A 376-nucleotide genomic window follows, 5' to 3' on the forward strand; every position below is an offset into this window, starting at 1 on the left:
ATAAATGAGAAAAAGGAAAAACATAATGATAGTTATTTATACTCTTTAAAACATCTTGTAACCTCATGGGTGGGTCACTCAGGTGGGCGGATGCACCCACCTGTGATCGCCCACCTGAGGGCCGAAAATTGGCCAACAAGTGGGATTTTAATGGAATTCGACTATCGGCACAAATCTCACTCTCGGCATAAGATATTATATACTTATGCACTTTAAGATACGGCTACATACCTCATTTATCCGTACATGGTCTTATGATATGTGCATGTACACGGCTTGGGTACACCCATCTCCTCTGGCACTGACTCAGACTTGTCCGGCCAACTGGTGTTCAAAGTTACCCTTACCATCATAGTCCATAAGGAACCCGCCTTAA

This window comes from Macadamia integrifolia, unplaced genomic scaffold (genome assembly GCF_013358625.1).
Source record: "Macadamia integrifolia cultivar HAES 741 unplaced genomic scaffold, SCU_Mint_v3 scaffold2685, whole genome shotgun sequence".
NCBI classification, from domain to species: domain Eukaryota; kingdom Viridiplantae; phylum Streptophyta; class Magnoliopsida; order Proteales; family Proteaceae; genus Macadamia; species Macadamia integrifolia.